Source organism: Ornithorhynchus anatinus, chromosome X3 (genome assembly GCF_004115215.2).
Source record: "Ornithorhynchus anatinus isolate Pmale09 chromosome X3, mOrnAna1.pri.v4, whole genome shotgun sequence".
Lineage (NCBI taxonomy): Eukaryota > Metazoa > Chordata > Mammalia > Monotremata > Ornithorhynchidae > Ornithorhynchus > Ornithorhynchus anatinus.
Window position 1 is genome coordinate 13,768,254 of NC_041751.1, and position 22,272 is coordinate 13,790,525.

At 41.1% G+C, this 22,272-nt stretch overlaps 1 protein-coding gene across 2 annotated transcripts in view; it reads right to left on the reverse strand.

Annotated features, from left to right (window-relative positions):
• CDH18 (cadherin 18) overlaps positions 1–22,272 on the reverse strand; it is a 450,368-nt gene that overhangs the window by 387,179 nt on the left and 40,917 nt on the right. The gene's annotated exons all lie outside the window — the stretch shown is intronic.

Here is a 22,272-nt window from a genome sequence, read left to right on the forward strand (position 1 = left end):
AGCACTAAAAACTACACAAATGAAATACTTAACAAAATAAACAACATTTATAGTTCCTTTAGGAAACACAAAAGTCACTCTAGAGTGCAAAGGCAAGGGTAAAGTCCTCATCTGTCACTAAGGAATTCAGCTGAAGGAATAAACAGGATGAAAGTCCCTGCTCATTTCAGTTATTATATTTAGCCTAAAGCGAGATACATGATAACAGGTCAGCAGGCCACAAACCATTCATTATTTTAACAATCACCACCAAAACTATACACTCCGATGGGAAAGCAAATCCAGGCTAATACAGAGCCTTAGGCTCCAATATGAGATTTTCTCTATGGTTAACTACATTTCATAAAGCAGGGGCATTGGCACGGAGGGCCAGATGAAGCGCACTTGGCATTTGATAGTCATCTTCCAGAACATTAAGGCAAAGATATTCTCCAGTGCCACCACAGTGTTCATTTTCTGAGTTCAAAATCAAATGGATGAGATTAAGAATTTAAGGAAATGAATAGCACCTCTACAGAACAAAAAATGGAAGTTTCTGCCAATCATAGAAATTAGACAAGAAACAAATCAACTCTATAGTTCTATACCAGGTATCCTCCGTTTACTCAAAAAATGCTTTAGAATGAAAGAGAAACAGTATAACCAAGCGAACACCGCATGGGCCTGGGAGTCAGAAGGTCATGGGTCCTAATACTGGATCAGCCACTTGTCCGCTGGGTGGCCTTGTGGAAGTCTCTCCACTTCCCTGTGCCTCAGTTACCTCATCTGTAAAATGGGGATTGAGACTTTAAACCCCACGTGGGACAGGGACCGTTTCCAACCCAGTTTCCTTGTATTCACTCCAGCGCTGACTTACTGGTACATAGTAAGCACTTAACTACCAGAACCATTATTATTATTCAGCCTGGTAAGTTAATTCCTAGAATGCATTTCCCATTTTCCATACAAGCAAATATTAAATAACCAGTGGCACAGTCATAACTAGGACACAGGTCCTTCTGAGATCCAGGCCTACGCTCTATCCATTATGGCATGATGCTTCTCACTTCTCTGAGTGTGATAGAACAGTGCTCTGCACATAGTAAGCGCTTAACAAATACCAACATTATTATAAAGGGGGGGGTTTCACTACATGTTATCGATGGAATGCTGGTAGGAAATTAAAAAGCTTCTTCAAACAAAGCACATCTGTCTGGATGCAGCAAGACCCCATAAAACAAAGGAAAACCCAGTTTCATGCACGTGGGTGGTGGTAGATATCACCGAGTGCTAGAATAAAATTATTTGACAAACGCTCTTCAAGAAGTAACCTCGTATTAAAGGTGAACTAGTTGTAATCCATAATCATAATAATTGTGGTATTTGTTAAGCACTTACTATACGTCAAAAACTGTACTAAGCATTGGCATAAATACAGGATGATCATGTACCTAAAAGAAGTTCAATGACTTGCTGAAGGTCACACAGCACACAAGCAGGAGAGCCAGGACCATAGTCTAAACTCTCCGACTCCCAGGCAGAGGACTTTCTATTTCTTTCCACATCTTTCCACTAGGCTATTTTGCTTTCCACAGCTAATAGACATTGTGCCACTTCATTTTTCCATAAGGAAAATGGCTTGCCCATTTAACTCCCTCCTTTTAGGGTAAAATGGACAACCCTGTGTTTGCAGGTTATCTTATCTTATTGTTTTAAACTGTAATTTATTAAGGCAGATTTCTGCCTGCAGCCACTTCAATCCAGTATCACTAATGCCAAAATGGCAATTTTTTTTTAAGTGAAAAGTTACAGAGTAAAATGTGCCCAGAAAAAAAAAAAACATATCTAACCTGTTCCATTGTATTTGAAAAGGCTGTCCACCTTCTAAGTTCAGTGGCTGAGTTGCTTTCTTTTTTTTTTTCCCTTTTATGCAAAAAGCCCCACGGGTAAGTGCATTTTCCTTGGATTGTGGCAAGCCATTTTTGTTCAAAACAGCCAAGGGGCTCATGCTGTCATGACGACAAATGAAGCTTGACAGAAATACAACTTTGACCAGAAAAATCTGAGACCACATCAGTGAAGGGCAGCTTGTTCAAAATGGTCCGCTTGTGGAGCTCCAAATTAGGGTGGGGTCTCGGGTGTTGCGTTCACCCGAGAATCTCAAATTTTCAAAACCTACTTGGTGTACGTCAGCAGAAGCATAACACACAAAACAGCCCTCCTCCATCAGACATAAATTTCTAAAATAAAATGAACTTTCATTAAAGTCATTTTGTGGGTACAGCTGATATCCTGCCTCTAAAAATGTTTTGGTGGCACCTGGTTGGCTAAAATGAAGAGAGTAGAATTTAAGTAGTCATATTTAATAGTATTTTTTGAGCACCTATCATCTGCAGAGGAATGCAGTAAGTGTTTTGGAAGGTCCAAGTTAGTAGATAATAATAATAATGAAAACAATAAGACAAGCAGAATGGCTAGCGGAAAGAGTTCGAGACTGGGAGTCAAAGGACCTGTGTTCTGATACCGATTCTGCCAATTGCTGGATGTGCTATCTTTGGCAAGTCCCTTAACTTCCCTGTGCCTCAGCTTCCTCATCTGTAAAATGGGAGTTCTCCCTCCTACTTAGGCTGTGAGTCTTTTGTGGGGGAGGGACTGTATCCAACCTGATAAACTTGTATCTATCCCACTGCTTAGAATGGAGCTTGACACAGAGTAAGTGCTTGAAAAATACTGAAATAATACTAATACTCCTACTACTACTACTGAGAAGCAGCGTGACTCAGTGGAAAGAGCACAGGCTTTGGAGTCAGAGGTCATGGGTTCGAATCCCGGCTCGGCCACTTGTCAGCTGTGTGACTTTGGGCATGTCACAACTTTTCGGTGACTCAGTTACTTCATCTGTAAAATGGGGATTAAGACTGTGAGGCCCCACGTGGGACAACCTGATTCCCCTGTGTCTACCCTAGCTCTTAGAACAGTGCTCGGCACATAGTAAGCGCTTAACAAATACCAACGTTATTATTATTAATGCAATCCCTGCGCTCAAAGAAAATCCAATCTGGCAGGGGCGGAGGAGGAAGAGAAGAAGAAATTTACAGTTTGGAGAAGAAGTGCTTGTGTACAATTGTTTCATTGCTTACTATGTTCCAGGCTCTATACTAAATTACTGCTTAGATAATAGGGTATTTAAGTCAATAAGTACAGGTTGCCTCAGAAGTGCTGAGGTGGTAACTGGGGGTATATAACCTGGAAAGAAGATAATTAATTGGGGAAGGCCTCTTGGAGTCCCGCTGTAATCCTAAAATGCTTTATGCACTAAAATAAATACCAAAATATCTATATATGCTGAAACTAAGTTAATTTCATAACCTGGGGTAGATACAGGGGAATAAGACAATCACTGGTCCACATGGGTCATTCAGTCTAAAAGGGGGCGGGGGGGTGTCAAGTATTTTATCCCCTTAGAGACTAGGCAACCAAGAACAGAGAAGTTAAGCATCTGGCCCATGATCACACAGCAGGGAAGTGGCTGAACCTAGATGAGTGTCTCGACTCCGACCCTTCTGCTCTTTCCACTAATCCAACTTGCTTTAGTTTTCTACAACTAATGCAGCCTTCAAATAGCATTCAGGAATAACCCCCCAAAAAAGTGCTTTGCAGTCGTCGAAATCTCAAACGACACAGTCATTGATGACTACCATTACCTTGTCCAATTTCTGGTCTCAGATGACTTGTTCGGTCCCTTCTCATTTCTTCCGGTGGTAGAGAATGTCGGATTCTCATACCAGGGTCTTGCCCTGCCCTACTAATGACTCTTGAAGAGATGGAGTTTCCAGTTTGGCCCAGTGTGCTAGAAGAGGACGTGGGCATTAGGAGGGCAGATGTGTCTGGAAAGCTATTACTGAAACCTCAGTATGAAGAAAAGGAAACTAGTCTTGGGGCTTAAAAAAAGGCTGAGAAGAGAATCGTCTCTTTGCCTGAGTTGTATTTGGAATCACTTAAAATGTGAGTGCCTATTAAATCATCCTATCATTATGACTACTTTAAGAAATGAAAGGGTACTTTCTAAAGGAAGGATCGGCAAGGCAAACAGTCCTTTTCCACAGATTTAAATTGCGTATCCCTACGCTGCTTTGATATGAAAGCATAATGGGCTCTCCCCCAATCTCTGCAAGTAGGCATTCTTTAAACAATCCAGTGCCAATACGAATCGCCCTCTCATCCTTCCTCAAAGGATAAATGTGCAAATCTGTGGGAAGATTTCAATTAACTTTTAGCAAGTTGTTTTATTGCTTTAGCCACTATAATCTCTTGCAAGTTCTCTCGTTAGATTTAAATGTTTGTGTGAGCCAAACTGTAGAAAAGTCAATCTGTTCTGAGAATGCCATGCTACCACTAGTAATAATAATAATAGTTGCTATATTCACTGAATACCCACTGGGTGCAGTGTGCTGCTCTAAGTGCCTGTGAGAGAGAGCTTCATTTTAATGTCTTCACCACATGACTGTAAACTAGTCTTACAGATACATATATAAATATATATTTTTTAAAAATCTGCAAATATGTTCAGTAGCTTCAAAATGCTCACCACTTGCTAATCAGGTACTGTGCATGCAATGATGCCCTAAAGAAGGAGAGGATAATTTCATTTTTTTTAAATTAAAATCACAGTTGTCACAGTCTAGTTTCTTTAAGGCCTATCCTAATTAAATCCCCAGACCCTATGTCTGGGGCTTTTGCTAAATTGCCCAGTTTTTCTGAATGTTACCAGGTCAGCGAGGAATGCCTCACTCACTGAAAGAAGGAATTAATTTAAGCCTTTGAATGCATTTTAGTTTTGTGCTAAGACACTGCTTTTGCAGTTGGTTCATTTCTAGGATCTGCTGGGAAGCGGGGTGGAGGTTCAGTGGAGTACAGAGAGCAGCAGTCAGGGATACAGGGAGGAAACAGAATCAGGAATCTGGGTGCTCGGTCAGAGGGGAGGAGTGGAGTCACATTCTGCCATCTTTTGAACCTTACGCTATGTTTCCATCCAGAAAGCTGACTGAACACCTTTTCTGAATAAGTATTCATTCACTGAGAGATTTATTGAGCACTTACAATGCATCAAACAATGTGCTACCTCCTAGGGAAGACCTACTAAGACTTGGAACAACAGGTGTCTTAACCCCACTCTTTAGGCGAGCAAAGAGGCCCAGAAATTTTAAGTAACTTGATCGGAGCTAGAGGCAGAGCTATGATGAGAAACTAGATTCCTGCCTCTGTCCCATCCCCTGGAGACAGTAGGCCAATCCACATCCCAGAGCACAGTACTTCTTGGGATCCTGGGGAACACACAAAAGAAGTGATGGGTGGGTATGAATCCCCTCCTCTTAAGGATTTCACGAGGGAACGTGTTCCCTTGGGGCTTCTTCCTATTCATCTACTTCTCTCAGGAAATGAAAAGCCATCGAAAAATTAGAGGATTGGGGAAGCAAAGTGGGCTCGTGGATAAAGCATGGGCCCAGGAGCCAGAGGACCTGGATTCTAATCCCAGCTCCAGCCTGCAGTGTGACCTCGGACAAGGCACTTTGCTTTTCTGTGCCTCGGTTCCCTCATCCCTAAAATAGGGATTAAGACTGTGAGCCCCATGTGCAATAGGGACTGTATCCAACCTGAGTATCCTGTGCCTACCCTAGTGCTTAGTACAGTGTCTGTGAAGCAGCGTGGCTCAGTGGAAAGAGCCTGGGTTTGGGAGTCAGAGTTCATGGGTTCGAATCCCAGCTCTGCCACTTGTCAGTTGTGTGACTGTGGGCAAGTCACTTCACTTCTCTGTGCCTCAGTTCCCTCATCTGTAAAATGGGGATCAACTGCAAGTCTCACGTGGGACAACCTGATTAGCCTGTACCTACCCCAGCACTTAGAACAGTGCTCTGCACATAGTAAGCGCTTAATACCAACATTATTATTAACAAATTAAAAAAAAATAGTTAAATTCGTCTCTAACACAGTATTCAGTATGGGAAATCAGAAAAGTAATAGTATGAAACAGAAAACGAAATCCTGTCACAAAATACCCATCCCTTGTCTTTCCCTTGAGCTCTCCTTGCACAGTGTTTTTGCCTTATCAAGGGTTTGCATAGACAATTTCTTCTCAGTTGGGCAAAATCCTCCTCCACTTCCTTCCTTGAAAGCAGGTACTTTGGATCTAATTCCCAGACCCGATTTCTCAGCCCTCAGATGTAGCAGTAACTTCTAAGAGCACTGGAGTTGGAAAAAGATAGGCATGGCTCAGTGGAAAATCACAGGCTTGGGAGTCAGAGGTCATGGGTTCTAATCCCAGCTCTGCCGCTTGTCAGCTGTGAGACTTGGGGCAAGTCACTTTAACTTCTCTGAGCCTCAGTTCCCTCATCTGTAAAATGGGGATTACGACTATGAGCCCCACGTGGGACAACCTGATCACCTTGTATAGCCCCAGCGCTTAGAACAGTGCTTGGCATATAGTACTTAATAAATGTCATCATCATCATCATCATCTCCCACACAGTGATTACAGTCAAACAGGGGACCGACAAGGTTTTATCCACATTTTAGTGATAAGAAAATGTTGGCACTGAGTAATTAAATGACTCGCTGCAGGGAAGAGGCAGTACTTGGGACTACAAGTCAAGTCATTCTATTCCATTGCATTTATTGAGCACTTACTGTGTTCAGAACACTGTACTAAGCGCCAGCCTCCAGGCTCCCAAACTCTTTCTGCTAGACTCTACTGCTTCCAATTGTTCTATCACATCTATTAAAAAAAAAAAGTTTCCTTTGCTTCAGGAATATACCTTTTGGCTTCCCAAGTGCTTAGAACAGTGTACTACATTCAGTAGATGCTCAATTAATATAACTAAAACGATTATTAGTAAGTGCTAGCTTGGAGGTATGGATATGAAATTGACTTTCAGGTGCCCTCTGACTGATGCCCGTTACTGGTAAGGTATTCAGAGGTCCAGGACAGTCTAACAGTATCATTCAACTCTTGCAATGCGTATATTAGAGTCACAGCCTCACAGCAATAGCAAAAAGTTAACCCCAAGAACCTTGGATGTGGGCCCCGGGAACAAGTTCTGGCTTTTCAATATCTGGGTTCTCACTGCTGCTAAGGCAGTTTTCCAGGCTTCTAGCCAGGCTTAAGCCCCACGTCTCTGCTCTCTGAAACCCTTCCTGAGTCATTTCTGTGGTTCTGAGTGAAAAGTGCTATCCACCTCTTACGGTTATTGTTTTGGCAGTCAGGCAAACGTTCTTTGACTTGTCATTCATTACATGCCCCGAAGAGCCATAGACCTAAGTGTTTTTGGTCTCGATTTCCTCACTGTGTCTGGCGTTTAGCAGAATCTGCTTTATAACCTATTCCCAAAACATAAAAAGGCTCTGAAGTAAACAGCAGCTATACTCCTGACAGAGAAGAATGGCCAAAATCTTAATTCTTCTCTCCTGACAAAAGCAAAAGAAAACAATCTGACGCTCATCGAATGATAGTAGTGTCATCACTACTATTGAAATGACATTAAAAAAAACACACTTGAGGCAAAGGCAAGTAATGCAACGATTGGGAAGGAATGAAAATGTCAAGATATATTGATAATGACAAGGGTAAAAGGCTGAACATTAACTAAGAACTGGTTAGGTCCCTGACAAGGGCACAGTTTGGATTTTGAAATCTAGACACCTCAAATTGCTTTAATATAGTTGCAAAAGAAGAGAGTGATCCAGGGCCAGCACTTTAGGGAAAGCATGAGGAGGGTGCTTTAGAGCTATTCGTTCCTCTCTCAGCCCCACAGCCCTTATGCACATATTTGTAATTTATTCATTTATATCTGTCTTCCCCTCTGCACTGTAAAGTTGTTGTGTGCAGAGAATGTGTCTACTAATTCTGTTATATCATCCTCTCCCAAGTGCTTAGTACAGTGTTCTGCACACAGTCTCCCTCGAGGACCCTAAAAATGGAAATCCCAGTTAATCGACAATGATTTGTGCTTACATTCTAAGCCCATTTATATTTTTTTTTAATGTAACCTTAAATGACTCAAGTAAAAATTTGAACCAAACTGGATACCATTACAGTCAAGACCTTATTCATTCATTCAATCATAATTAGTGAGCACTTACTGTGCGCAAAGCACTGTACTAAGCGCTTGGGAAAGTACAGTATAACAACAGACACAATCCCTGACCACGACCAGCTCAGTCTACGGGAGAAGACAGACATTAATGTAAATGAACAAATAAATTACGGATATGGAGAGATATATAATATGAGCTGTGGGAACGGGAGGTACCATGAATGAAGCAGCAATTAAGAGCAGCACCGAAGGGAGTGGGAGAGGAGGGCTTGGTCGGGGAAGGCTGCTTGTAGGAGACGTGCCTTCAGTATAGCTTGAAGTGGGGGAGAGCAATTATCGGTCTGATATGGAAAACGAGGTTGTTCCAGGCCAGAGATAGGAAGTGATCGGCGTCCAGATACAGATCTAGGTACAGTGAGGAGGTTAGCATTAGAGGAACCTCATTGTTTCCATTACCTGACATTGGTGGGTTTTAATGTCAGTGGAGCTAAAAGCCCTCATTATACTTTTGTATAGTTTTTTATACTTAATCCCCTGGGATTTTAAGGAAATGAAAAAGAGAAAGATTTACCACAAGTAATAACTTAATAATAATTACACGTAAGTGGCCCATTTAGTCTGTAAGTTAAATCAAAGTCAAAAAACTACTTGTGAGTCTGAATACATTGAAGCAAACCTTTTGGCTCTGTAGGCATTATGGCTTTTGTCTCTTCAAAAAGAATCTAAGCATGAATAAATCAGTTCTTTTCAGTGTATTAATATATAAAGTTATAAGATAGATGCAGAATTTATCACATTTGCTCAGTAAGGTTTCTGCTGGGCATATTCAAAATCAAGTTTACAGTATTTTTAAATGTTTTCACGCCATTTTCTTTTTCACAATTACACAGACATCCATTAGCCCAAGAACTAAAGATAATTTTGTTCTTTAAGCTCTCTTAATTACCTGTGGCAAAATTCTTATAATACTGTCCTGTGAAAATTGGTATTACATGAGAGGAGACTGAATTTCTAGTCTTGATGAACCTTGACAAGATTCTTTACCAATGTGGAATCTCTGATGATGGACAATTCATCTGAGCCAATATTCTCACTGACACTGTCGTATAGCAAGACAGAGAAAATTCTCAGGATCCCATACACCTGACTGAAAAAACTGCACCCTCTTTATACTCAAACCTTCTGTGTCTATCCTGTCTCTTGGCCCACACCAGATTCTTCAAAACACAAAACTTTTTCTTGGAATTCCCTTCTGAAAAACCTGCCTCAAAATGATACTGATATTAATCCCAGTAATAACGATTATTCTCATGCATAGTTGTCCTTTCAAATTCTTCCTGGTTAAATCAGGCCTCTTCAAGCCCACAAGTCTCGACACGACAAACACAGTGAAATCTCTGCCCAGACTTTAGGAACTTCTATGACAACTCTGCAATTCTGTCATGCACCCTGCTCCACTGCAGTGTACAACCCCACATCTTTACCCATTGCCAGGAGTTTTCCACTTTGGGGTCATCAATGAATATTTCTCTGCCCCGTATTTACCTTGTTCATGTTCTTTTTCCTCCTAGAACTGTAAATCTTATGGATTATGGCAAGGACTACATTTAACATAATTATCTTGTACCCACCCGAGGTTTAGCACAGCAGTTGGTGCATATTAAGCTCTTAAAAATACCATAGTTATGATGTTTTCTAGATCGAACCCTACTTCTTCACAGTTAAAGTGTCAAATCTTCTTCAAGCCCTCACTATCTCCTGTCTGGATCACTAAACTGACCTCATTACTGCCAATATTCCTGCCTCCAATCTCTTCACTCTTCATCCTATCCTGCACTCCAGTCCAATAAACCAGTTAATGTCAGTCACCTTTCTAGGCAATGGAGTAGATAGACAATAATCAGTTTGGACGTTGTCCATGTCCCACATGAGGCTCACAGTTGTAATCTCCATTCGACAGATGAGGAAACTGAGGCACAGAGAAGTGACTTTCCCATGCCCGCTCACAAGACATATGGCGGCGCTGGGATTAGAACCCAGGTCCGTCTGATTTCCGGGCCCACACTCTATCCATTAGGCCATGCTGCTTCCAATTCGTAGTTGCTTAGAGTATGCAATATGCCAAGTGCTTGGCAGATTACAGTGGAATTTTTAGACATGATCCTTGATTTCAAGAAGCTTACAGTCTAGTGGAGAAGACAGGCATTACCATGAATTACAGATATGAGGAGGGACAGAATATGAAGATGAGTACATTCGTGCTGTGGAATGCCTTCAAATCACCTTCCTAAAATATTCAGAATGCAACATCCTGCTCCTGATGACTGGTTTACACATCTTACACCAACTATTTCCTTTTGATTTCTCTGCTCTCTTCACCCACTACACCTAATTGACTCTCCCTCCTTCTCCCCCAAAAAACCCATTTTGCTTCTAACTCTTCCACGCCAGATCATCTATAGCTCTTTCTCCTGAAACCTCCTCCCCTTCAAAACATCAGACCACTTCTTCCTGATCTTCAAAGCCTTCCCAAAAAGCCACTTCCTCGGGAGGGGTGGGGGGTGGGGGTGGGGGGTTCCCAACTAATCCATCCATTGTCTTGTCACCCAATAGCTCCTTAGCGTACGTCAATTAATGCATTCCAAATATTTAACTATTAATTTCTATACACATCAGTTATAGCTCTATTTTTCTTGCAGATCCCACTGAATGCATTTAATCTGTGCCCCCTGTCTTCTTCATTAGATTTTAAATTCCTCCGGGAGCGTGAACCATCTTTTTTTTTTTAATGGTGCTTGTTAAGTGCTTACTATGGCCAGACACTCCACTAAGTGCTGGTATAGATACATGTTTATCAGATTGGACAATGGGACAAAATCCATGTCCCACTTGAGGCTCAAATGATTAATCCTCATTATACAGATAACTGAGGGCCAGAGAAGTGCAGTGACTTTCCCAAGGTCACACAGCAAGCAAGAGCTGGAGCCAGAATTAGGGAAGCAGTGTGGCTTGTGGAGGGAGCACAGGCCTGGGGGAAAGAAGGACCTGCATGCTAATCTCAGCTCTGCCAAATGCTTGCTGAGTGACTTTGGACAAGTCACTTCACTTCTTTTGCCTCAATTTCCTCAACTGTAAAATGGGGATGCCTGTTTTCCTTCCTACTTAGACTGTGAGCTCCATGGGAGCAGGGTCTGTGTCTAACCTGACTTGTATCTACCCCAGTGTTCAAACAGTATTTGACATGTAGTAAGAAAGCACTTTTATTCCATTAAAAAAAAAAGTCACCTCAGATCCTTCTGACTCCAAGCCTGTTCTCTAGTCACTAGACCATGCTGCTTTTAAAGCTGCTTCATCTTTACATTTACTATATTTTCCAGCAGCCTAGTACAGTGTTTCCACACGGCTGATGCTCAACAAAGCCTCTGGTTGAATTTATTGAAAATCTACTGAATGCGAAGCATTGTAGAGTGAACAGAAGTAATGTTTCCTTGTCCTCAAGGACTTACAATCTAATGGGATAGATGGACACAACTGACAAATAGTGTCAGGAGGATTTCAAGTTAAGTTGTTGAATTCTTGCATGGTGAAAAAGAAAATGAATAATTGAAGATTTATATGAGAATTCAAAGACAAATCTGCATTTATACAATACTTCAGATAGAATAAAATGCATGAACATTTGGTAGATTATTAAATGAATGAAAAGACTAAGTAAAGGCTGTGGTAGTCCATGGATTTTCCAATGGAAGGAGATATAGGGATGATATTGAGAGTGCTTCATTTTGAAAAGTTCTAGAGCACCTGGAGTGAATTTTCAAGAACAAAATTAGGGTGGAGCAATTTTGAAAGTGAAACATTTATCAAATCTGCACTACTGAGGATTTTTGAGTTGCTGTTACACCACAGTGGCTAGGACATGGTCAGACAGGTCTTTTTAAGGATGTTGGGAGCTTCTTTCTCAGTCTGGGGAAAACAAGCTGCATTTGGAAAGAAACAATTGCTGAAAGCAGCTGTATAACTCTGCAGAGAGAAGAGATAGTTGGGCTTTTGAACTCAATAGTGGAGATGGGAATATTGTCAATAAAAGTAGAATTGCTGGCAGCATTCTAGGTTTGGAGAGCCAACTAGATTATTATACTGCAGAAAAATGAGACGCTCTCATAGTAGGTAGTTAAGGAAGTTATTATTTGAAACCTAGGAATGATAAATATACATTAATAGTTTAAGTATAGTGTTAGGAATCAATTAAACTTCAATTATCCAAATGATAATACAGTTTGTGAACCGCACTATTTAGCATACACATGAGGATTCAACTCTAGTGCTGAAGTGAAATTTTCTATTCCACACGACAAGATCCAAAGGATGTGGAATCCTGGATAAACTCCATCGAGGTGATTTGCCTCGTGGAACTAAAACTTTTTTTTTTTTATATTGAGTGGGGAAAGAGAATTAAAATCAGTGAAGAACAAGAAGAATGAAGATGCAAATTTATAATGGAGTTCAATAGAAATTGCCTTAAAAAATGAATCATTTGAACACTTCTACCCCCTCTTTTATGTAGCAGCGATTAGATTACCAGAATGAGCAGTTACTGAGAACCCATTGGGTAGAATGAAGTACAAAACAAAAAAAAAAGGATGTCTTCCCCTCTGCGTTGATTATGCAGTTTGGCTGGGTAACCCTTAAACACTTTGATATTCACCCCAGTCCCACAGCACTTATAGAAGCATACTTTTGCTCTTCCATCAATTATGGACGGGGGAAATGGTAAGGTCTGTCACCTCCTGTAGACTTAAGCTTTTTGTAGGCGGCAAACGTCTCCCGACTCTTGCATTTTAACAATCGCTTAATACAGTACACAAAGTGTTCAGGGCATACTGATGATCGACTGATCGTTCAGCCCACAGTAAGCACTCGATAAATACCACTGACTGATAACGGAGCGCTCAACTGGATAATCATGTACAAAGCTGAGAATGGGTAGAAATAAGTACATACGGATTTACTTTCACCTGGAGAGTTAGAACTGAAGATACGTGGCAGATTGTGGAGAATTTAGAAAACAAAGGAACAGATGATTAATGAACGGAGTGAAACCGCCCCCCCAGCTCGGTTCATTTCGGGGCTGCACGGCCCATGGCACACGGATGAGAAAAGCCACCCACATAACCCATCTGCGAACATTCGCGAGAACATTTTTCATGCGATAATGACATCTCTTTAGGTTTCATTAGAGACAGCAGAGGAAGCAATAAAGGAAAAATGTCCTCCGTTTGCATCACGCAGAAGCACTCGTTCCTCGCCAGGATCCGGTGCGCAGTTGTGGAGCAGGTGGTCTCCAAATCCAGTTATTATGCCGCTGGTCCCTCCAAAGCACTTGAGCACAATTGAACACACATTGTTTTGAATCTCAAAACACTAAAGGAATCAAACTTTAATTTTCTTGCAGGAAAGTGTAATAAGAAAAACAATCCACTCTTCATGGGGTATGAAATGACACCTTCTATATATTCAAAGTCAACATGCATCTGATGCTTAGTGTTCAGGGTTTAGGCAGGGATTTTATGATGAAATGAGTAATATTTGCTTGAGTGGATATTACATCCATAGAGTCACACAGTAGGAAACAATTACATGGAATCTAGATTTTGTAAGGGAAAAAAGGGCATAGGGGAAACTATATATTTTTGCAGATTTAGTTGACAATGCATCATAAAAATTCTCAATTATGATTGTGACAGAGTTTGGGTTATAATCTTGTGTTTCCAAGCTTTCTAAAATCCAACCTAAGAATCCTTTATTGATTGTAAATATCTCAAACAAGGTTGAACAATGACAACAAAAAACCCCTTCAAAATTCATTCTGAGTGCTAATAAGTGTCCCTAAGGAGCTCCATAGCAACTTTAAAGAAACCACAGTAAAAGAAGGGACAGCATCTACAGTTATTACTCTGGATAACTTCCCAGGACTGCAGCTGGAGAGTTTCCAGTACTCTATCAATCTCGACTACAGGAGGGAGAGTCAAGCAGAGACTGACCCATTCCATTCCTAGCTTGTGCAGTGGCTAGTGAGTTGAAGGCAATCTCCTACCAGTCAAAATTCACCCGTGCTGGGCAGCAGCGGCGTGGAAGAGAGTTGACGGCAGAGACTCAGGTTTACTGGGCAGAAAGATACGATGGTCAACCGCTTCCTTACTTTTACCAAGAAAATTCTATGGATGCACTACTAGAACGACTACAGCTGGAGGTGGGGTATTCTGGGAGAGATGTGTCCATTGCGTCGCTACGGCTTGGACACGGTTTGACAGCATAAGACAACGACAATAGAATGGATGGGATTTTTGTCCTGCAGTGCTGTCACCAGGCAAATCAAGACTGGAAAGCTTCTAATGACTAGGACCCAAGTGAAATAAGCAAAAAACGCCTCCAGATCGATGACCTGGATAGATGGAACACAATCTATCCTATGTATTGAGCATTTGATGTGTGCCGAGCACGAAGCACCTGGGAGAATACAACACAGTTGGTCGACATGTTCCCTGCTCACAAGGAGTTTAGCTCACTGGCGGCAGGAATGTGTCTTTCAGTTATACTGTGCTCTCCCAAGCGCTTTGTACTGCTCTGCACACAGTAAGGGCTCAATAAATACAATTGAATGAATGCATGCATAGACTAAAGGGGGAGAGAGAAATTAAAATAAATTCTGGCTATGTACACGTTATATTTAGATATGGTAATTAAGCCCTCAAGATACGTCAAATACCGCACAAAGGGCAACCATAAGCTAAGATTTAGGAAAGGACCAACTTTCTCAATGTGATATGAATGCTATTATAATTACATCAAAAGTTCTAAGAAAAGAAGTGAGGACTAGTGAAATGAGCAAAGGCCTAGAGAGAGTCAGGAGATCCGGCTTCTAATTCCACTCCACCAACCCCCTGCCGTATGACCTTGGACAAGTCAATGCACTTTTCTGTCGGCCCAGTTTCCTCATCAGTAAAATGGAGGTTCAATAAAGCTTCTGTCCCTCCTCGGGCTGAGTGTCTCATGTGGGACTGGGATTGTTCCCCTCCTAAATCTCATTTTTACCCAGCGCTTAGTATAGTGCATGACAATCCTATTTATTGAGTGGCTACTGGGTGCAGATTACAAAGATTACTAAGAGTTTGGGAGACTACAATGTAATAGAGTCGACAGACGTTCCCTTCCTACAAGGAGCTTACAGTCTAATTACCACAATTATTATTATTAATTATAGATATTTCAGCTCTCAGGTCACGTGATAGGAATGAAACATGGGGAAAACTAATTTCTCACATTCCATTTGCCTAAGCTTCAACTGGGAAGTCTTTGGGTGTTTGAAGAGAAGTAGTAAAACTATAATTTCCATGTTTAAATATAGAAGGAAGATTGCAAGAGGCTGAAGTACTATCTCTCAGGAGAGGTGTGAAATTGAAATGACGCTACATCTCTCCTTAAAAGGCTTAATAATTCTTATTATTTTCTGTCGTTGCAGGTAGCTTCATTTTGAATATTTGCTAATACCTATAGTGTGAATATAATCATTTTGAATATTTGCTAATACCTGCAGTGTGAATATAATCATTCCATGGCATTAATACATGGAGGGTTGAAAATAATGTTTCTGAAATGAAAAAATGAATACCTAATGAGGAATTCAACTGCTAAGATTTCCTCTGTTAAAGAGTGTGTGATGTGAAATGCTTTAACATTTATTATAAATTAGGAGGCCATCCTTCATGAGAGAGCTAGGTTTTCATTAAATGTCGGGCTGACATATGCAAAATTGATTTGTGTTGACATTTAGAGTACTTCTGGTGTAGTACGGGCCCCATGTTTGACATTAAGCAAACTAAAATATATTAGTTATGCTTAAAAGCTTCCCAAGGAACACTGTGATTTTACAAGGCAGATACATGGTCACTGTATACGTGCAAGCACATCCCGGGTTGGAAAAGGCGGGAGGGATGGTGCCTGACTTCAAACAAATCTCAAATGAAAGCCGATCTGCAACTCGAAGGACTGGAAATTTCAAAGAGAAACGCGAGCTTATCAGAGGTCCTCTGAAGTGTGAACACGGCCGTATTCACTACTAGATTTATAACATTACAAGGCGGTCTTTCACTATATAGTTTAATTTGAACGATATTGCATTTGAAGGGAGACAAAGCCAAGGAACACATACATATTCTCCAAAATGTCTCTCCTACATGATATTGTAAGGGAACAGAGTGCAGTTAACATTTTAGGAAGGCGATGGTGGATTTCAAATCAACTAATCCGATCCACATCTTTGGTTGGCCCTCTTTGGCCTCTTCATAAAGATCACGTTACGCTTAAAAGGCCCTCCACTCCCAAATTATAGAGACATGATAAGCTATAAGAATATACATTGCCACCATTTGGCCATTCCACACTCTCAGTAGAAGCCAGGTATGCATATTCAATCGAACTAGCAGTATTCAAGTAGTATGTAGTCCAGGAATTTCCTGGATCTTTCCTAGAGGAGCCAATGTTCTTATCACTGTGAATTTCTATCACATGATCAACAAGAGTTAAAATTAATTCCATGAAACCACCAGGAACTCCCAAGGAACCAATGTGCAAATGCAATTTGGCCATTAATTTGTCCTAGGATATTGCTCCTTGTTTTTTTCCCCCAAACACAGCCCATTGGCTAGTGGTCAACCGCTAGAAACACATTAATGCATACGTTTTACTTAAACACCTATTTTCAACTTTGGGATTTAATTTAATCCACATTGTTGTTAAAATAATTTCATAGGAGCTCTTTGCACAATGCCAGAATTAGAATACACAGACAGTTGGGAAAAATCCCAGCTAATCAGAAGGTATGGATCACTTTGCTCTACTCCCCTCTCCTCGTCCCACAGCACTTGCATATATATGTAGGTGTCTATAATTCTAGTTATTTATATTAATGCCTGTTTACTTGCTTTGATGTGTACATATCTATAATTCTATCTATATTGATGCCTGTTTACTCGTTTTGATGTTTGTCTCCCTCCTTCCAGACTGTAAGCCTGGTGTGGACAAGGACTGTCTCTCTTTGCTGCTGAACTGTACTTTGCAAGTGCTTAGTGCAGGGCTCTGCACACAGTAAGCAGTCAATATGATTGAATGAATGAATACCATAAAAATATGGGAAGGATCTGTGTTTGTAAACTTGTCTCAGATACCTTGTGGACTACGGCCTTACTAAGGGCAAGAAAAACTATTTGCGATCGGATAGTAAGACCTACAGAGGAATGGCAGACTTGAACAATGAAGTTATTTTCATCTTGAGCGTTTGTATATAAATAGCTTCATTTTAAACTGAAATACAGTCATTATTGCCGTTTATAAGTCCGTAAAATGATGAGCAGACTGTTCCCGAAAGATTAAGCCTTCAAGCGATATTTGAAAATACAGTGGTTGTTTTTGTAACATAAAAGTTATAGGTCCCCAAAAGGTCCTATTAAACACCTTTTTATAATCTTGTTTTTAATTTAATTTTCTAATTCTGTTTTTGCTATCTCCTAAAAATCTGGAAGGTGTCAGCTTCTACAGAAGCACTTTCAATGACATTAAATTATCTTCCTTGAAAAGTCTATTAATATGCTTCTTAACATGTGGCTGAATCGGTCTGACAGAAAAAGAATCAACCTTTCTAACCACACAAGGAATCTATAAACTTTTAAAAAGATTCCAAATTATACGGTACAGGATTCCTTGTCGTTTTCTCTTTCGGGAACCTCCAGGGCACCTCTACTTGGGTATCAAATCAACTGGGGTCATTAACTATGAACCAAAAACTGTGTTAAGCGCTGGGTAAGACACCTTCAGATCAACATGGCTGATGGCTAGAGAATCTTATACGATAACAAAGTGGCAAGCAGCAGAGCCTAGTAAGAAGAGCATGTGCCTGGGCCTTCGGGGATCTGGGGTTTAATCCCGGCTTGTCCCGTGTCTGCTATGTGACCTTGGGCAAGTCCCCTCACTTTTATGTTCCTCAGTTTCCTCATCTGTGTAATGGGGATCCAGCACCTGTTCTCTCTTCCACTTAGACGGCGAGCTCTATGTAGAACAGGGACTGAATCCAACCTGATTAACTTATATCCACCACAGAACTGAGCACAGAGCTTACTGAAAGCACATCTCCTCCAAGAAGTCTTCCCTGACTAAGCCCTCCTCTCCTCTTCTCCCTCTCCTTTCTGTGTCAAACTGACTTGTTCCTTCATTCATCCTCCCTCCCATCCCTGGAGCACATATGCATATATCTGTAAGTACTTGCAATTTATTTTAATTAAAGACCGTTGCCCCCTTGAGCCTGTGAGTTCATTGTGGGCAAGGAATGTTGTCTGTTTGTTGTGGTACTGTCCTCTCCCAAGCACTCAGTCAAGTGCTTCACACACAGTAAGCGCTCAATAAATATGACAATGAACAGATGAGCTTTGGCATACATACTAAGCGCATAATAATCAGTCAAATTAACATTCACTGTGTACAGCACTCAATAATATCATTATTAGTATTTACTAGAAATGTATCATTCTTCTCAGATTACAAACTACGTATTCCATAACCTGACACCGTATATGCAAGGGATAAACAGATGAGGGCACAAGTTTTCTATTTAGCTGGTGTTGGGTCAGTACTAGTTTCCTGGGCAAAAGCTTTTTCACAAAGAAAAAAAAGTAACTGTCAGTCACCTCAGCCGGTGTCTACAATTCCTCTACAACAGCAGAGACTTTTCTCTAGACTGCAAATATGAGAGAGCAGGGTGCCTGGCTCTTTTCCCTTGAAAGGACCACAGTTTCCGTAAAATACATTTCATGTGTTTCCGTCTTCCTGTTGTTTCATAAGAGATTCAAGGTGAAAAGAAAAATGTCAGGTCATTCTATAGCCAATCATTCCCTTTATAATTGCCAGTATAGTATGTGTCAGATTAGTGGCCCTAAATCCTGCATGAAAACATTTAAGCATTGCCAGGAACAGTGGGGAAAGGCACCCAATTACGTCTGCATTATGATTTTCTGTCTGAAGTAGTTAATAGGTTTCCAAATGTGCTGTTTAGTTAGAGACCAAACATACACTTTCATTTTTTGATCGATTACCTCTCATTGCACTGGACTGAACCATTGTGTCAACTGTAGGCATGGCTATTTCCCTCAGTGCCTCCATTGAAGGAAATGCATCATATTTTCTGAAAGTTTTCCTGCAGTCACGCCCATAAGATGGTGCGATACATTTACATTTAAAAAGAAGTAACACCCAGACTGAGAAATGGAGATGCACTGAAATGACATACACAAACCATTCATGGCTATAGATTTAAAGGATTAGAGTACAGCATTTTGAAAGCAGTGGCATAATAATAACTACTGTTTCATTTTTATTTTGATTTCATAGGGATTAGTTTGTGCCAGGAACTGTACTAAGTGCCGATATAGCTACCAAAATAATCAAGTTGGACACTGTCCCTGCAACCTGGGGCTCACAGTCTAAGAGGAAGGGAAATCAATATTGAATCAATATTTTACAGATGAGGAAACTGAGATACAGTGTAATGATTTGCCCAGCATCACACAAGGCAAGTGGAAGAACTTTTCTAGTACTTCCCATTGCCACAACCAGTGTGTCTTCACTTCTCTTCTGTCCTGACTGGTGGACTAATAATAATAATAATGTTGGTATTTGTTAAGCGCTTACTATGTGCCGAGCACTGTTCTAAGCGCTGGGGTAGACATAGGGGAATCAGGTTGTCCCACATGGGGCTCACAGTCTTAATCCCCATTTTACAGATGAGGGAACTGAGGCACAGAGAAGTTAAGTGACTCGCCCCCAGTCACACAGCCGACAAGTGGCAGAGCTGGGATTCGAACTCATGAGCCCTGACTCCAAAGCCCGTGCTCTTTCCACTGAGCCACGCTGCTTCTCCGCAGGTATACAGGTGACTACAGGTGACTACAGGTATAAAGCTAAAGGGGCTATTGATGGCCTACCCAAATCTCCTGTTTTAGCACTGAATGAAGTCCCCCAAAATGAGGGAAATGAGGGAAAGTGTCTAAGAGGGCTATTCAAGAAAGGCCCAGGTAGGATTCGGACCAAGTTTGATTTTATTATCTTGTGTCTATCCACTGCTTACTACTGCACTTTGCATATAGTAAGCACCAACAAATACCACCATTATAATTTACTGGGAACTTAGCTCTGCTCCTTAAATCAGCCCTCCAATAGAGAACTGGAAGTCAGGTCACGGGTTACAATCCCAACTCTTCCATGTCTGCTGTGTGACCTTGGGCAAGTCACTTCACTTTTCTGTGCCTCAGTTACCTCATCTGTAAAATGAGGATTGAGATCGTGGGACAGGGCTGTGTCCAACACAGTTTGCTTGCATCCACCCCAGCGCTCAATACTCTGCCTGGCACAGAGTAATTGCTTAACAAACACCCCAAGAAGCTTATGATTTAGTCCTCCTCCAAAAGAATGAAACCATCTCCATTAATGAGTGTGGCCCGTTGCGGTCAAAGACATGGGCTGTTTTTTCCTTCACGGTTGCCTTCTACAGAGAAAAGTGGTACAGCCAGCTCACTTTTCTACTTCCCTGAATAATTGTGCTTGCCAGAAAGCTAGCTTCTTCCCTCCGTTATTTCTAATTAGGGTTTTTTTTTCCCTAGCTTTTGGTCTGCCTTATGCAATTTCCTGGGACAACCACATTGCTCTGGGGTAACAAGAATATTTTATAAACTGCCCGCTTCCATTCCCTGAGTCGGCTGGATAAAGCAACTGAGATTTATGGGGAGCAAACAATGTGATTAAAAGACAATGGCTAGAATGCAACTCCTCTCCTAGGCTCCTTTTCAATGAGATTTGCAAGTTCTTTACATGCCCAAATTTGGTGTACCATTTTCTGTGCAGTTAAAGTTACATTTTATCCTCGTTACTGTTCCCACTCTACACCACCTGCTGCTCTCATTACAAGCTGCTGCTCTTTTGCCTCCTGCCTCCAGATGTTTTTCCTTTGATTTTATTCCCTTTCTTTGTCTCTGAACCAAAAGCAAGAGTAAAGCTGTGTTAATAATATAGTCCCAGCACAGACTTTCTTTCATAAAATGCAAATAGCATTTTGAACCAAGTCTTTTTTTGTTTTGTTTTGTTTTCCTAATTTTATGTATCTGTAGCTTAGAGATCCAAACGGCAGGAGATGCCATCAAATGGAAACCATGCAAGTGACAGAAGACTCGGAGGAACCATTTAGATTCAAATGTATTTTTTGAATAATGATCCCATCCTCAGCTACAAACCCAGGCCCAAAAAACATCATACCGCTTTTGATATTTTTATCTTCCCGCTCGGATCCACAGTCAGAATGTGGTAGGGCACCGCTGTGCAGAATTAGAAAGGAAATGACCTTTTCTAACAACTGGAAAATATTTCCATTTGTGCTCAGTTTAGGTTATGGGCAAAAGCAAACATCCTCAAAAGACTCACTCCCTGGTTCAATTTATCACTACTATTTATTGATCAGGTACATTCATTTAGCAATCATAGAGTCATTATACAGTAGTAATAGTATTTGATCCGTATCCTTTAGGGAGTTGATATTCGCCCCACCCTCAGGAAAGGGTACCTAACTATTTATATTAATGTCTGTCTAGCTTTCTAGGCTGTAAGCTCCTCATTGGCAGTCATTATACCTACCATCTTGATTGTATTTTACTCTCATAAGCACTTAGTACAATGCTCTGCACAAAGTAAGTGTTCAGCATTAATTTGTACTGAGTAGCTAATTCATTCAATTCAATAGTATTTATTGAGCGCTTACTATGTGCAGAGCACTATACTAAGCGCTTGGAATGAACAAGTCGGCAACAGATAGAGACAGTCCCTGCCGTTTGACGGGCTTACAGTCTAATCTGCACAAAGGACTGGGAGGAGAAAGAGAAAGAGAGAGAGAGAGACACCAAGAGCGAGAGCGCATGCTGTCGACTTTGGAAGGGTGCAGTGGTGGGTGAAGTGAGATGACCATCCAAGAACTGGGATTGTCCAGAAGTACTACAGGCAGTAGATGGCAGGAGATAGCCATCAACTTTAAATATGAGCACATCCTACTAGGGCTACAAGGATCATGGCCATGGCCAAGGATCATGATGGAGGATGAAGAACACGATTTGGG